Genomic DNA, 15092 nt, shown 5'->3' on the forward strand with positions numbered 1-15092 from the left:
CATAAGTGCGTCCAGTATTCGGGAGATAGTAGGTTCGAATCCCACTGTCGGCAGCCCTGAAAATGGTTTTCCGTGGTTTCCCATTTTCACACCAGGCAAATGCTGGGGCTGTACCTTAATTAAGGCCACGGCCGCTTCCTTCCCACTCCTAGCCCTTTCCTGTCCCATAGTGCGACGTAAAACAACTAGCAAAAAAGAAACACACACACACACACACACGAACAACAATTTAGTATGGATCAGATGTCCTAAAACCGCATTTTGTGGCTTAAATGTGTTGAACATTACTGTGTATGATGCTGTACTCTGGTATAATGAAGGGAATCATTGTAGGATTCAGGTGTTGCAGAAGGCTGGATTAGAGCCTTGCACGACATTGATCAAAGGCGGACAGCGAAAGCAGAGTCAAATATATAGAAACTGCAACAGACAGCAAGACAGGACAGAAGATCTAAAAGGAAGAGCCAGGAAGACAACGAAGAATATGCATATGGTGGACAATGAGGCTTTCTACCATCTGTAGATAGATGATTGTGTTTTAGAAGTAAGAGACAACTTCAAATGCCTTTTCCATAACTTATATTTTCAAGCTTGTATGTTCTTCTTTCCAGTGCAATTGCATGAAATTTTGAGGGCTTAATTATAACGCATGCCTCTTGAATGTCCTCTAAAATCGATTTAAAAAGAATCTCATCAGCTGATATATGGTTGATAACCCACTCTAAAATCGAGTGCAAAAACAGTCCAAAATTGAAAAAAATTAATAATTTAAAACATATACATCTTACATCAAAGGGGCTAGCGGTCAGGACTTATCAAGGGGACATAAGATAACAACATGAAAACCAAAGGAATTGCTCCATGGGTTATAGAGGAAAGGGAACATGTTTTTTCAAATTACAAAAAAAAAAAAAAAAAAAAAAAGGTAGAAAATGTTGATAAACCCAGTCAATAATTTTATTTAACATTTATTTTTAAACAGTGTACTATATACTGGTTATTCACATAAAATTCGAAAGAGTTATGATTAAAACAGAGATCACAGGAATTATTTTAATATATTCATGATTTTTGGATTATATCCCCCCTTAAAATCTTCAGCTCCGGATGAATGGACGCATTGTTCATATAGATTATACGCAAATTTAATTAATTTATAACTTGCAATTATAGATTTATGATTTGTTTTAATACTGCATACATTGAATGCTTTCCTAATCTGCTTAACCTCTAGGGTCGGTTTTTCCTTCGGATTCAGCGAGGGATCCCACCTCTACCTCCTCAAGGGCAGTGTCATGGATCATGAGACATTGGGTCGGGGTATACAACTGGGGAGAATGACCAGTACCTCGCCCAGGCGGCCTCACCTACTATGCTGAACAGGGGCCTTGGTGGGGGATGGAAATATTGGAAAGGATAGGCAAGGAAGAGGGAAGGAAGCACTCGTGGCCTTAAGTTAGGTACCATCCCGGCATTTGCCTGGAGTAGACGTGAGAAACCACAGAAAACCATTCCAGGATGGCTGAGGTGGGAATCGAACCCACCTCTACTCAGTTGACCTCCCGAGGCTGAGTGGATCCCGTACCAACCCTCGTACCACTTTTCAAATTTCGTGGCAGAGCCGGGAATCGAACCCGGACCTCCGGGGGTGGCAGCTAATCACACTAACCACTACACCACAAGCGGACTGTTATAATATTTTGAATCTGAAAAGTTACCTATAGGCAAAATATATTTCATTGACTTTCTTAATCTGTTTACCCTCCAGGGTTGATTTTCCCTCGGACTCAGTGAGGAATCCCACTTCTACCGCTTCAAGGTCAGTATTCTGGAGCGTGAGGCATTGGTTCGGGGGTACAACTGGAGATGAGGACCGGTACCTTGCCCAGGCTGTCTCACCTGCTATGCTGAACAGGGGCCTTGTTGGGGATGGGAAGGAAGCGGCCGTGACCTTAAGTTAGGTACTATCCCGGCATTTACCTGGAAGAGAAGGGGGAAACAACGGAAAACCATTTTCAGGATGGCTGAGGTAGGAATCGAACCCCCTCTACTCAGTTAACTTCCCGAGGCTGAGTGCAGCCAGTTCCAGCCCCCGTACCACTTTTCAAATTTCGTGACAGAGCCGGGAATCGAACTATTAAATTTTTACATGTGCGTAGTATTGGTGAAACAGGGGGTCACTTCACATGTTTTAACTCATTTATATTATTATTTTCACTTCGTTCTTCATCCGTATGTCACGAATTACTTTTCCAAATAATGTGTAGATGAGGACAATTCTTTTTTTTTAAGTACAGTACTAAATATTGTGTTTTTATATAATGTTGTAAGCAATAATTTGTTCGTGCTCATTTTGAGCTTAAAGTATAAATATATTCACTAATGCGTACCTTTTAAATGGGAAAGGTTATAGGCCTACTTTCTGTTCGTATAGAAGAAACTTCGGTAAGAAAAGGTTGATATTTCATCAATCGTGCACACAAATAAAAGTATAAATATAATTGTGTAGCAAAATAACTATATCCTAATGTCTACTTACATATTGCACCTGTTCAGGGTTCCAGTGCATAATGATTTTTATTATAATTCTCAAAGGCGATGGCTGAATGGATTATTTTAGATGAGACCTTCGGAAACAACCCCAGTGTCGAAGGCCCATCACCCCTGGTTAAGTAGTATGCACGGCTAAGCTCGGGAGCATACAGGTCAATGGTCTGTCCGGAAAAGTGGGCAAAAAGTACGGGAATTTAATTATGAAAGGAATACGACATCTCTCCTAAAAGAGGAGAATGGTTTCCATACTGTATAACACAAACTTTAATAAATTGAGAAAGACATGTTAAATTCTCTGCGAAAGATATGCCATGAAATGTTATACATACGAGGATTGGGGAAAAAGTCATGGCAACTATTTTTTTTCTTGTAGATAAATGAACGGATCACAAACGTATATGTGTCGTGTGGAAGTTCTGCAGCCATAGCGTGTATTCAGAACAACAGATCGCTCTGTGATGGCTGGAAGTAGCGCAGCGAGGCCTGTGAAATCAGTCAGTTGGTGAGTGCCATGTGAGATGGAAGTAACCCGCGTTGAGCAGCGTGCTTATGACAAAATAGCCGTTCTCCGAGGGAGAAATGCGATGGAATTTCACAGTGAATTAGTGGAAGCCCCTGAGAATAATGCCCTGTCATACCGTACAGTAACACGGTGGGTAGGAAAGTTTCAGCAAGGACGTGTGTCAACCAATGATGAGCAATGTTCGGAACGACCTGTCAGTGTGCGGACCGACGTGGCACGTGCCGTCATCGAGCAGCTCCTGGATGAAGACAGACGATGGACGCTACTGGAGTTAGAGAGGGCAAGTGGCATCGAGAAAGGCACCGTTCACAGGATATTGCGTAATGAGCTGCAACTGCGCAAAATCGCATCGCGGTGGGTATCGCATGCACTGACGGAAGTTCAAAGGTGGGTGCGCTATGCAATATGCTCCGACCACCTTTCATGCTGACAACAGGACGGCGATCAACAACGTCAGTCCACGGAGTGGCGGCATGCTGGATCACCAAGGAGGCAGAAGGTCCGTCAGAATCCTTCCCCAGTCAAAGTGATGGTGATCGTGGCGTATGACGTCAGGGGCGTCATTGTTTGCCACTTTGTTACACGTGGCAGAACAGTGACCGCACAGTACTACAGAGACACCCTGGTGTGACAGGTACGACGTGGCGTTCGGGAGAAACGTCCGGGTCTTGTGGAGATTGCAATAATGCTGCACGACAAGGCAAAACCACATAAAACAGGGTGTGTAGGGCAGCTGCTGCGACGTAGGGGATGGGAAGAATTGGAGCACCCACCGTACTCTCCCAACATTTCGCCCTGTGACTTTGATCTCATTCGAAAGATTAAGGAACCACTACGTGGTAAGCGGTTTGCAAAAAGAGAGGACATTGCTAATGCTGTTCGCCAACAAGTGACCCGATTCACACATGGTGCGGCAATTGCTGAGGCAGATGGTATTCAGCGCCTCCCACATCGTTGGTAGCGTGTGGTGTCAGTAGCAGGGGACTACTTTGAGGGTCTTTAGGCCCAGGTTTTTCATGTCAACTTAATGTGTTCTGTGTTGTCATTCTTTTGCACCGGGAAGGCCATATTGCCCTGAATACTACCGTAATAAATGAGTGTGTTACGACATTTCAGTGCTATTCATTGTCCACACATGTAGTTAACACTTTGTCCTTTCGTCTGTATATGTCACATTTTCCAAGCGGACGGCTATCATCAAGAAAAAATATTAGCCATGACTTTTGCCCCAACCCTCGTATAACAGGAAATATATGTCTGACTTATGATGAGGGAATTAATGTCTGTCAGTCTATACCTGATTTCACATTTTCACTTCATAATTTCATAATGTCGAAAGGGACTAATTAACACTCGCAGATACTTATATATCACACTGTGATAAACTAAATAAATACTATTAATAAAAGGCTTATCTCGCAAACTTTCATTATTCTTACATCATGATTTTTACGCATTACAAATGAATATTTATAATGTTCTAATATCATTGTGATTGAGGTGAACAACAAAGCTTCCTTAAGCGCACTTCCTAGGTATGTGAAAGTCGTATCACAACATTACCTTCTTAATCCTATCTGAATGTGTTATTACATATTACATCATACACAACGCTTGTTTCAGCTGGAAGTTAATAAGCACTATTTGACAAGACACATTTCAAAACAACGTTGCTTCCTGTGGGACAACACATTTAGCGAACCAATATCAAACACAATATACGAGATAAATATCAACACTCTCTGAAAGAAACGGCTGGGAATAATACACTTTAACCAATATCAAACACAATATACGACATAAATATCAACACCCTCTTAAAGAAACGGCTGGGCATAATACAGTTTATATTTACAAGAAGGCCACTGGATGGCATGGTCCATCTTCGACCACTGACAGTGAGCATAGCCCTCGCTGTCGCATGGGATTGAATCCACGCTCCTCTGACATACGGGGTGCATGCCCTGAAAATCCCTACATCGGACTCATTAAATAGGACGGAAAATGGGAGGAATTATCTCATCTAATAAACTCTTGAGTCTACTCGTCGGTGGTAAACTCTGAATCTTTGCATGTGAATGCTACACCGTAAAGGGCAGAGTGAACAGCTCGCATGACTGTGCCAAGTAGCGGTAAGGCCAACTTCGCTCAGACCATTCCCCTCGTCAGCAAAGCCATAAATCTGTCAGACGCGCCCGCTGGAGACCCCTTTTCACTTTCATCTCGCAAACACAACGGAGCAGTTTCCGTCTCTATTATTATTATTATTATTATTATTATTATTATTATTATTATTATTATTATTATTATTATTATTCTCGCGAAAGAGTATTTCTCTTCTTTAATTCTTCGGATGCTATCAGCATCAATATCATATTCTGGCTCTTACCTAGCCTCAATACCATTATTCTGATGGGGCATTCCACATCGCAACACACAGTCATTTGGGAAGATTCACATTTTCATCTACAATCTCAGCATTCAGGACAATAACCTGCGAGGTAAACTCCGCTCTCCTCCCCAGTATCTCATACACATGCATCTTTATAGAGAAGACTCTATTCTTCGGGACTAAAATTCACTATAACACTCGTGATTTAAATAACACATAGTTCACACCCCGTTGTAATATCTCCATCATCTTGATCAACAACCTTAAAGTTACAGGTTGGAGTGATTTCCTACCTTAGGTGTGAAGTGCAAAAGAAATAACATAAGAACTTTTTGACGACTCATATTGACTTAAAGACTGAGGATGGCTAGAAACATTTTAATGAACATTAACCCCTTTTCGTTACGGCACTTCACACGTAATTAATTCCAGGGTCTTATGAATAAGCCTACATTATGCACTACACTTCCCTGATCAGAAATGAAATAAATGGTTACCCAAACCATGAAGAAAATTTCCCTATAAAAATATAATAAACAAAGAAATAACTACGATCCCTTTGGCACAGCGTAACAGTTATCTGAATTATGAATTATTTACATGCATAAATTAATTATTTACAGTTATAGTGTAATACGACTTTTTCATGCCAATATTTAGAAATGTACTCATCACTTCAGCATTGCAATCAGCTGTCATCAGGCGGGTACAACCATGGGGTTTTAGTCTGTCATCGTGATGGCTTCAATGGTATGGAGTCGTCTACTTCTGGATCACGTTCATGTTGGCTGGACCTTCAACCCGCACCGGAAAATCTAGAAGTTCTCTGCTACGTTGGAATTTACACTAGGCAAACGGCTCGAAGACTCCTTCTGGTTCCGACGATACCGTTGGTTCAAATATGAAAATAAGGATAGTGATTTGTTATAAATGCGATAATTTTATGTCACACATCATAACTCGTTGCGACTAGAACTACTCATAGACTCGGATACACTAGTCCAGTAACGATATTGTCCTGTAGCCCGTTACTGATCCCCTCTCATTTGCTTATCTCGATTATTAACAGCTATCTAGGTCCTGAAGCAACACACGTTCACCTGGTCACAGTCACTGGATACACAATGTTTAATTAGCTGAACACTTTACGTGTTAATGATATTACGTTCGCCTAACTCACGGCACTGGCTAATTATAGGTCAGGTGGCTCACTGCATTTTAAGGTATCAAAATCAAATCAAAATCTCTTTATTTGCAAATGAGGTGTCTGCCTGGTGGCAAATGGTACACTAAAATACATTATTGTCAAGCACAAAATATTAAATTAACAAGAAGAAAATATTCCTATAATACAATATTATACAATTTACGCTAACAATTTTTTCTATTAAACACACAGCTCATATTTAGCAGACGCTGCCCGCTCTCTTAATATCATAAATAAGCCGCTCGTTCTTTCACTCTGGTCGCTTCCTGAATATGCTATCACGAAGTTATAAATTCTCCTATAGCTCTTCCTCTCTTTGTCTGATCTATGCGTTTAGTTTCATTACGTGTATCTACTATAATAGAGGCGAACCGCACTCACTTAACTCATTTGTATGTGGTTTCACACATAGCATGAAACTTCACAAGGGTAAATAAATTCAGAGCTCCCTGGCGTCTCGACCCGTAATCTGCACAGATCAATATTACTACCGTGCTTATACATTCACTAGAGGCAAATTTTACGCATACCACACACTATGAAGAATTCACTGAGAGTATGATTGAGTACACAACGAATCACGACTGATCACTGATTCACAACTGCACACTGAATAAAGACTGCATGAATACTGGACACTGAATAAAGACTGACAATTGAATAAAGACTACGTACAGACTGAACAAAGACTGAATAATCAGCCTCAAAGCTCTTTCGTTTTATAGATGAACCGACCGGGCGCAGAAGAAGGGGAATCCACGCCTCCTTACCAAACATCGGTCCGCTAATAAGGGGTCCTCGACATTGGTTGAGGTATCAAATTAAGGCTTGTATATTCTTCTTTTTTTACAGATTGATTTTCATTCTGATCACGTCGTAGGTTTAATTACAATCTCAAAAGCATCACAAATATTTTCCGCTTGGTGACGCCATGCCGTGGGAATCCTCAGCCTCCCTCTCACAGTTAGAACCCAACATCTGTTTACCATTTGTCTGCACCACCATACGCTGCGTAGTTAATAATATACTAATTATGCAAGATACATCTTGGCATCATAAATCAGCATAAAATCTCCTGATTCATATGAATCCTGATTCGCAAATATCCACCACGTATTTCAGAACTTCTGTTTGTATTATAATTAAAACAACTGAAGACTGTACAGTATGTTGGTATCAGTGGATCTGCAGGGAAACTCGCAGAGATTTACTGTTTTATGTGTTGACGCGGCTTCTTAAGTCTATCCTTATGACCTAGATCCCTAATCACGTGCCGCGTGCCTGTTTTGCTCTCGCTCCCACAGAAAGAGAGTGTTTTTCAGGTACAGATGAGCGTAAACCCTCCTTTCTCTAATTACGTGTACTGAGACCATAGTCTCGCCAGCCAGAAGAGAGCCACTCGTGTCCCCGAACAGGTAAAATATGCTGGTTTGGACACTATTTGTCCTAGAATTTCGCGGAAAGTAACATATTCTATTTACACGGTGTCACGACATGCTTCTGATGATGTGAACGGTAACAATATGTAGGCCTATAATGTTGCATACAATCCGTTTAAGATCAATTAAGGACCGTTTTTGCAAAACTCAACAACTTCAATATTTTCGAAAATGAGTCATGTATGAGGTCGAGTAATTTAATAAGAAAGGAATCAAATGCACTCATCAGAATTTAGCTAAACTGAACATCTACCACTGTTAACAGAACTTCAAATGTTTTTTTGTAAAATTCCACATCTACGGGAATAAACATTTATCAGAACTCAATGTCTACATACTATTCCTGATTTTATTTATATTTACGAGGTATTTTAATTTTTTATTTTTGGCAACCGTGTATATTTTTGTAATATTGAGAAACAACTGAGAAAATTGGAAACTGTATCAGTCCCGTCTCATTATCACAAAATACTGAATCAGCACGGGCGATGTCTTGTTCTTGGGAAGACCTGGGAAGTGTATGATTTGAAAACAGCAAGTAGACAGATTTTGAAACACAAGTTACCATTAAAGTTGACAGAAGTGCGGGTTTTAACGTATGTGAAATAAAAAATCGATTTCAGTCCAAAGTTCAAACAAATTATTTTGGTCATCCTATTGTTGTTGAGGTGTAAAAAGTGGTACATCCAACTTCAGAAGTATGGACAAGAGATTGCCTATTAATTATCAAATCACGCCAATGTTAAGAAATGTGAGGATTTTAACCCTCAAAGAGTCGCGTGGGGTGTTGGCAACACGCCGCGTTCATGTTTAAGGCTAAATCTTGCAATCGAGTTCATTTAGCTTGCTGTAATCTGTTATACCTCTCTAAGTAACCTTGACCATGAAGTGTTGAGCGAGTGGTTATAATTAGAATTGCTGTGACAGGCGTTAGCGCTCTTTCTTCACACGCGGGGTGTCGTCATACCCCTGCGCGACCGCTATCGTTACATTTCCGGTTCAGTACTCAGTTCTCGCTTGAGTGGTGAAAGTCTCATTTTCTATGAAAATGTGTTGCTATGAATGACAGGGGGTTAGAAGACTCGAACATTTAGAAGAAGATGAAAGTCGTGAAAAACATTCCGATTAGTCAGATCCAGAAGAAAGCGACAATTGTGAGGAACTTATCCAAGACAGTGATACAGAGGCTGATAGTGAAGAAGATAATGACGGACAGAGTGATAATGATTCAGTTCACCATGAAGGAGAAAATCATTACTTGGTTGAAGATAAACAGACTAAGTGGAAGAAAAATCCCTTCCTAGGAACGTTAGGACGCGGCAACAAAACATAGTATTACATCTCCCTGGTGTCGACGCTCGTGCTAAACGTGCTAAGTCAGTGCTCGAGTGTTTTTTGCTATTCGTGGATGATGTAATGATCAGAACTATTACTTACTGTACAAACATTTACATATACAGTATTGTCGGAAATTATTCGACAGATCACGATGCTAAGCATATCGATGAATCCGAAATAAAGTGTGTGATTGGTATTCTGATACTAACAGCTGTTTATCGCTCTGGGCATCAAGTAAGACGACAAACGTCCGAGAACGAGCTCCTAAACAATCACGGTGCACAGCATGCCCTAGAAACAAAGATGTAAAGACTAACTCGCACTGTGATCGCTGTTGTAGAGTGATGTGTCTGAAACATATGAGGAATATGTGTGAAAAATGTTACCAAGATTCAGGTGAACTACAAAGTGATACAGACTAAGTTTCTGACCTCGTGTTATGTTGAATGTTTTCTTACATGTCCTTACTTCAATCTGATAACAGAACCATTCAGTGTATTTCAAAAATATTCTTGTGTTACATTGTTATGTACAGAAATGCAGAAATTGAGTAATAATTCCAATATTTTGGCATGTTTAGAGTTTTGTAAATGAATATTTAGCATTTTATGATTTGCATATGCTAGTCTCGTTTGTAAATCTATATTACACATAATAAAGTACTTTCTTGGAAAAAATATCTTTATGTAGGTTGTACTGTGAAATGATAGTTGACGTGCTGTCAACACCCCGCGCGACTACTAACGTTCCAAATGAGTGAGCGACTCCGTGAGCGTTAAGAAACGAAATATTTCGATTTAATTTCCTAGGAAAAAACCTGTTCTATTATGCATTGTTGCAAGGTTGCCTAGAGCGAAGTGAGGACAATAATGATGCTGATTATCCAAACAAGCCATTTTACTAATTTTCGATATGTAGTTCTACATTATGTTCGCCTCTGTGGCGTAGAGGTTCGTATAATTAGCTGTCACCCCCGGAGGCCCGGGTTTGATTCTCGGCTCTGCCACGCAAGTTTGAAAGTGGTACAAGGGCTGGAACAGTGTCTACTCAGTCTCGGGAGGTCAACTGAGTAGAGAGGTGGTTCGATCCACACCTCAGCCATCCTCGAAGTGGTTTTTCGTGGTTTCCCACTTGTAACTTGCTCCCTAAAATAGCAAGAAAAATAATTTTTTACTTGCTCATCTCTCTCATACAACCGCCATCTTCGCCTCCCAGCAACGTACTAACCATACTGAGCTTCAATAGGCTTCTCTGACATGTGACTACTGACGTCTTCGAACTTTCTTGAAGCTGCTCTATGCCTCAACTGTTCGAGGATATTCCATCGGTGCTGCTATAAATATTCCAATTATTTCTCTCTAAACTGACACTAAGAACACAACGGAGACCCAGTGCGGTGGATTTGGTTAAAACTACAAAGACTGCCAGGAACTGGCCCCGGGCCTCTTACAGATAACACACATATAAGAGACGCAAAAATAAATATATAACAGGAATAAGGACAAGAACATACATTCATTATGAAGAGAAAATGAAAAAAGTTTGCATAGGCGAAACAAGGGAGTCACAAACAAAATAGATAATGTTAATCATACGTGGCCCATAATCAAAATACACAAGATTCACTGATTATCTCACCTTCACACTCGCTTACCTTGATAAATGACGTGAATAAAAGTTATGTACAAGGGCTTGGCATCTACCTTCATTAAATGAAGAACACAAATTCAGGTAAGTGCAAAGTATTTATTGTATGCACATCAGGTCTAAACAACCGTAAGTTTAGGGAGTAACAGTACATTATCATAACATTCTCCCTTGCAATTCATAAGGTAAGACATAAAGCTCTCAACAATAAAAATCTACGTCCCCCGAGAATACAAGATCAATAAGTAAAATAGCTTAAAACGGGAGAAGAGGGAAGGGAACACCGAGCTCAAAAAATTAAAGCGAAGGGAAAAGTAGAGGTTACCATGGTTTCACGCCAAACAACTAAGATAAAATGGAAAGGTGTCCCTCAAAGAATAAAACATATTAAACTAGAAAATAGGTAAAGAAAGCCAATGACGGCAATGTGAAATGAATAATAAATAAGTAAATTAGACACAAAAAGTATCACGGATCCAAGGGCCAGAACCACTCACGCTCACACAGAGACCATAGAGGTAAGGTCGCCGGATAAAGGGACGTATAAGAACGTCAAAACATAGCATATAACAAAATAAACAACCGCTCTCGAGCTCAGTCAGTACGAAACAGAAAGTGGTCCGTCTTAAAGAGACGGAGTGTCTCCAACACCAAAACACACAGAATTAGGCCAATCGCGTCGTTAGCAAATGTATAGCTATTCTTAATGCTGCTCTTAATGACGTAGAGCGCGGAATTTAACATATACTTGCTTTTTGACAAGTTTTAACTACGTAGGCGTGGATTTTGAACTTCTCGTGCTGACGTACATACCACGTGACGGTGACGTCACGACAACGTGCTCTTGTTTGTAAACAAAGCCGCGTGCTTTTTTAACTGCTGTCATCTTGACGGGCCCTAACCTCACTTTTAAGGACAATAGAGCATCGCTAACCTCACTGCTGCCATCTTCACGACGCTAAACCTCATATGCACGTCGTGGCATGGAATTTAAAATCCAACAACAGAACATCGCTAACCTCACTGTTGCCATCTTGAAACGTTCTGTGTTCCAAAATTATCAAGTAGATACTAACTTCTGTTAGAAAAATGTAATTCAGCGCACCACTACTAGGTCGGGGATTTTATTCTTTATTAGGTAATTCTAATAAGACATGACCTGTAGGTTCCATTCCCTGTTATGTGTAGCATGAATTTCTTCGGTTTTGAACGCAAACTCATAATCATTAGCACGGTAACCTTTTCGTTTTAGGACGAGACAGTTATCAGATTTTCCGCGTACGTGTAGGAAGAATAACACAAATGTTAAGCTGTTTAGGTTGTAACTACTCATAGTAGAAGGACTATAACAAAACCATAAGTCTGGTAGATCATTCAATGCAGTTATTTATTAAAGAATGACCACAGATATACACAACACAAATAGATTACATAACAATGGAAGTTACACGTCATCGTGTGTATGAAGTTAGAAGAGATAAACCATTTACCAGTAGAGATGAATTTGCTACATCTAACAAAGTAGAGGCGTTCTTGCAGATAACAATCGATGAGGGTGTTGCTGCTGACTTGTTCAACTGCTAGGGACTTAAATGTAAGCAGTGTATTTCTTATAGCACTAGCGTTCTGTTTAATTTTACTTTCCGTATGAGCTACATGCTTGTAACACATGCCAACAGATTGAAATAATATGTTTCCGGACCAATATTTCATTTTACATGTTTATGCGATAACTTGTTCGTCTGCTAGGGGCTTAAATGTAAGCAGTGTATTTCTTATAACACTAGCGTTCTGTTTAATTTCACTTTCCGTGTTTGCGATAAGAGAACAGGGTTTGAATCAATGTTTTTCTAATGTAACTAAATCAGAGTTCGAAATCTATACAGATATTTTTCTGTTGAATGTGTTCGAATCCCGCAAAATTTATCTCCTTAAGACAAAAGTATCCTCTGCAAAGCAGTAAAGTCATTTTATATGCGGTGAATAAGAAGAAGTATGTCGGATAGAGATATACAACATTTGCAGTTCTATGTGTGCGCGCTGATTGCGTAAGCGTGCGACTGTATCAACAGAGATATTCATCTTATAATGTTTTGCGTTATAAGTTTTCCTGTTCTGAACACTGATAGCCAACATGTTTCGTCTTGTTCTACAATCAGTTCTAGTGTGTGCCAATAGTAACTTGTCTTGACGAAACACAGTGGCGATAAAAGTTTTATGTTTAATTGTCAACATGTTTTGTCTTGTCGGGTAAATACATACAGCATGTCAATTCTATTTAAAATGTATCAGCTGTTAAGATAACAGCCTCGTCCTCCTCCTCTTCCTCCTCCTCTTCCCCCTCCTCCTCCTCCTCCTCCTCCGACCGGACATAGCCGTCTTCCTTCTGCTCCGCCTCACAGGTCAGCTACGTTCCTCCTCCTCGTCCTCCTCCTTGCAGTTACTGAGGTTAGCTCAATCCCGTATATTTCTAAATGTTTTGTTTAATTTCAATGTTGCAGGAGGTATTACAATTTCGGAAGCATGCTACCTCTTCGCAGAAAGCTGTTAAAAAGCATAGCAACCTTATCAGCAGCAAAACGAAAACTGTTGTAGTACATTGTAAATACATACTTTAGTGCATTTAAAATGTTGTACTTATTGCATTCCTTTGCCTCCATACACCTACTCATTCTGTCTATAAAGGCTTGAGAAAACGATCAAGTCTAAACATGTACAACTATGATGACGTCATCGCTGCAGGTTAAAAACACTCTTGCCTTCTCAATGCATGTTTAAACTTCTTCGATAGAGATATGCCTTGACAGAGGAGGAGGAGGAGGAGGAGGAGGAGGAGGAGGAGGAGGAGGAGGAGGAGGAGGAGGAGGAGGAGGAGGAGGTCATAACAGCCTATGTATAGCTGCCATCTTGTGCTGTAGCCTCTAAGCTAGGTTTCTTCATAAGAGCCTGTGTATAACCACCATCTTGTGCAGTAGAATACATGTTTAAACTTGTTTGATAGAGACATAAAGCTATGCCTTGACAGATTAGGAAGTCATAACAGCCTATGTATAGCAGCCATCTTGTGCAGTAGCCTCTAAGCTAGCTTTCTTCATAAGAGCCTGTGTATAGCCGCCATCTTGTGCAGTAGGCCTCCTCACCCAGCTTTCTACATAAGAGCAAGTTGTGAGACCCTGAGGCGATCCTCTAGTTAAGGTCTATACGAATAGAGTATAGCATTTATCTTGCATAGTAACCCTTACCTCAGTCCCACGAAAGTTAGGCTGGTAAAACTAATAGGTCATAAGATACAAGTTGTGAGCCCCTGAGGCAGCCCTCTAGTTAAGGCCTATACGAATACAGTATAGCAGTCATCTTGCATAGTACCCTTGTCTCATTTCTCGAATGTTAATCTGATCAAACTAACAGGTCAAAAGTTGCTAGTTGTGAGCCCCTGAGGCAGCTCTGTAGAGTTAGGCCTATAAGAACAATGTATCGCCATTAGCTCCTAGTCCATCTCCTTAAAGTTAGTCTCATATAACCAATGTATAGCGACGATCCTGCTTCGGGGTCCCTAGCACTAGGAAGTTGTACGCGGCCGCCATCTTGCGCAATCAGCCTTAGGCAGTCACTTTAATTCCTATGTCACCGCTCTGCCAGGTTTCTCCATAAGACCCTATGTATAGCCGCGATCTTGCTCTGACCCACGTTCTAGGAGTTAGCCTCATAAGAGCCTGTGCATAGCCACCATCTTGCGCAGTAGCCTCTAAGTTAACTTTCTCCATATAAGCCTGTGTATAGTCGCCATCTTACACAAGCGTCCATAGCCATCATCTTTCTATATAAGAGCCCATGTATAGTCACCACCTTGTGCAATCGCCTATGGCAGTTTGATAAGAGCCTATGTATAGCCGCCATCTTGCGCAAACGTCCCTAGGGAGTCTCCTAAGAGCAGCAGCCATCTTGCGCAAGCATCCCTAGGCTGTCTCATAAGAAGCTATGTATAGTCGCCAT

Source organism: Anabrus simplex, chromosome 3, assembly GCF_040414725.1.
Source record: "Anabrus simplex isolate iqAnaSimp1 chromosome 3, ASM4041472v1, whole genome shotgun sequence".
NCBI lineage: Eukaryota > Metazoa > Arthropoda > Insecta > Orthoptera > Tettigoniidae > Anabrus > Anabrus simplex.